The sequence below is a fragment of the Gekko japonicus genome, unplaced genomic scaffold (assembly GCF_001447785.1).
Source record: "Gekko japonicus isolate JY-2015 unplaced genomic scaffold, Gekko_japonicus_V1.1 scaffold2841, whole genome shotgun sequence".
NCBI classification, from domain to species: Eukaryota; Metazoa; Chordata; class Lepidosauria; order Squamata; family Gekkonidae; genus Gekko; species Gekko japonicus.
Genome location: NW_015164281.1, coordinates 190,917 through 193,950, shown reverse-complemented (window position 1 = coordinate 193,950; position 3,034 = coordinate 190,917).

Sequence of the window (3,034 nt, the reverse complement as noted above, 5' to 3'; positions counted from 1 at the left end):
ATTTTTACTTGTTTGGATCTGTCAAAATGATAAAGCTGGAGTTTGCATCTTTTTTGGGGGAAAGTGGAAGTTATTTGGACTTCATGACCAACAATTGAATGCCTATGAAATAGTGTAAATGTTTTCCTCCTAGACGTAACTGAAGACAAAACACTGCACTGTCTGCAAGGAATAACTCAAGCAGAGAAAACTGCCATTGCTAACTTAGGAAGCACTTTCACAGCATGCCTTACAAAGGCCCCTGGGTCCTGGTTAAACAACAGCTGCTCTGATTCCACATACTCCTGTAGACCTATTACTTTAGCCCACCATTATTGAACCTTTAGTAGTATTAAACCACATTCTTCAGTTGATCTTCCCTTTCACATAAAATATTGGGGGGGGGGGGGCGCTCTTGACAAGATTTCAGTCAGTCCACTCAGTCCAGTCCAGTCCAGTCCAATTACTGTTCCTTTGACCATTGTCATGAACAGAAGCACACGATCAGGTAAAACAAACCAGGCAGGTGGCTGTTTAAATACACTGTAGTGTAACCACTGCCAGGTATCTGGCCATCTGTACAGTAACTTGGTTTTCTACATCTCCTAATAACCAATACATTTTCTCATCCAGGGAATCAAAGCCAGCTCCAAGTAATGGAAGGATTAAGTTTGTTCTTAAATCTGAAAAAACAGGGCAATTTAGAGGCTGCGGTCAGATGACAGGCTTGGTGTGCTCTGCCCCTACCTCTAATTAATCCAGGTTTGGGGGTTTTTTGTATCAGAGTTTTGATCAGACATCCCACTCTGAACCTGCCTCATCATGTGCTCACACCATGGTTGACTGTTTAGATTACTGCTGTGTGGTAACCACAGAGTGGGCGGTCAGGTGGCATCCTTTTAAAAAAATTGTCTGCCATACATGCACAGAAGCATTCATTCGATGTACCAGTCCATTGTGACAGCTCTGCGATCCCTCCGCCAACCACTGCAGCCCCTCTGAACCTCCTTCCCTTTGCCGCTCTTCATTGGAATACTTGGGGGGAGCGCAAGCATCATGCAGATTTACACAAGAGTAGTCCCATTGACCTCAATACATTTACTCTTATGTCAATCATGGGAGGCTCTTGAACTACAACTCTGAAGCAGAAACAGGAAAGAGGGGTTTTTTTGGGGGAGGTATTTGTTGCTCAAAAACAACTCCCCTTGGGGGCTCCCAATCCAGAATGGCTGCTTGGCTGCTTGGCTGTCCAATTGGTCATTGGCAACACCGGGGGCAATTATGAACACATTGCTACCTGATTTTTTAAAAGGGGGTGGAAACGGATGGGAAGGTTCATACTTCCCAACTGGCTTGAGTTTGCAACAGGGGTGTTCAGACATCTGGAAATGCAGGGTGGAAGAGCTGACATCTGTAAACACTAGAGAGAAAGATAGCTAAAGTCACCTTCTTCAGAAGGGCGTAAAATCAGACTACTTTGTCGAATTCACTTGAAACTCTAAAGGAGTCTGTGATTCCTATTCCTCTGCGCAAGCCATTTGGTAGTAATAAATTAATGGTTGATTTCAAGGGGGCTGCTTGGTAGAAGACCGACTATTGGTGCTTCAGCAAAAGTCCGATCATGTTGATAGCAGTCCTGATACTGAGTTGGTTTGAACAATCATTGCCAGATTTATGATACCAGACAATACATGGCTATCAGTTGTAAGAAACATTAGGGATAGCTCACCAAAGTCAGTTCAGTGCTCTAAACTAGGGATGGGCATGAACCGGGAAAATGGAGATTTGTCCCGGTTCGTGGTTTATGGGATCTTATGAACCTTCCTGTTTACCACATTCTGAACGCCGGTAAGTACAACGATTGGAACTGGCACCCTAACCGATGTAAAGCCCCCGTCTGAACGCACCCAGTGTGTCTCCAGTTGACTCTCCTCTACGAGACCTCCAAGTCTGATGAGGATTGGATTAGAGGCGGAAGTTACAGCCCCCCAAAGCAGGTGCCCCCAGAAAAGTGCTCTCTGGGGAAATCACACACACAGGTTTAAGAATGTGTTGAACAGACCTCCTGCAAGCTAGAGGCATCAAACCCACAGATGATTTCCTGGGATGCCCTTTTATCTGCCCTCCAAGTTTGGTGAGGATTGGATTTAGGGGGCTGAGTAGCAGCCCCCAAACAGGTGCCCCCAGGAAAGTGCTCTCTGGGAAAATCACAGCTGCAGGTTCAGGAGGACTGTGTTGAACATCCCCCCTCCCCAAGGTAGAGGCATCTAACTCCACAGGATGCCCCTCTACCTGCCTCCAAGTTTTATGAGGATTGTATTTAGGGGGCTGAGCAGTGCCTGCTTCCTCATTGTAGACATTGTTGCTGCAGATGGGCAATACTTCTCCATGGGCCCAGAAGGCAGTCACCTGCCTGACTCCTCCTGGAGGATACTAGGGTCCAAAGTGCAAAAGGGGGGACCCAATGGGGAGGTCTGGCACAGGAGGGGATGGAGAGTTGGAAAACCAAGACAAGGGGCAAACACAGCAAGGGCAGCTGATGGTGTCAAGCCCAGTGGGGAGGTGCCCAGAGGTGTGGAAGTTGAGGATCCTAGGGTCCAAAGTGCAAAAAGGGGGAATCTAACAGGAGGCTTAGTGTAGGAGGGGGGTGGAAAGTTGAAAAACTGAGATGAGGGGCAGGCACAGCCAGGGCAGCTGATGATGATGATGAAGAAGAGATTGGATTGATACCCCACCCTTCACTACCCAAAGGAGTCTCAGAGCGGCTTACAAACTCCTTTCCCTTCCCCTCCCCACAACAGACACCCTGTGAGGTAAAAGAAGAAGAGATTGGATTTATACCCCACCCTTCACTACCCAAAGGAGTCTCAGAGCGGCTTACAAACTCCTTTCCCTTCCCCTCCCCACAACAGACACCCTGTGAGGTAAAAGAAGAAGAGATTGGATTTATACCCCGCCCTTCACTACCCAGAGGTGTCTCAGAGCGGTTTACAAACTCCTTTCCCTTCCCCTCCCCACAACAGACACCCTGTGAGGTAAAAGAAGAAGAGATTGG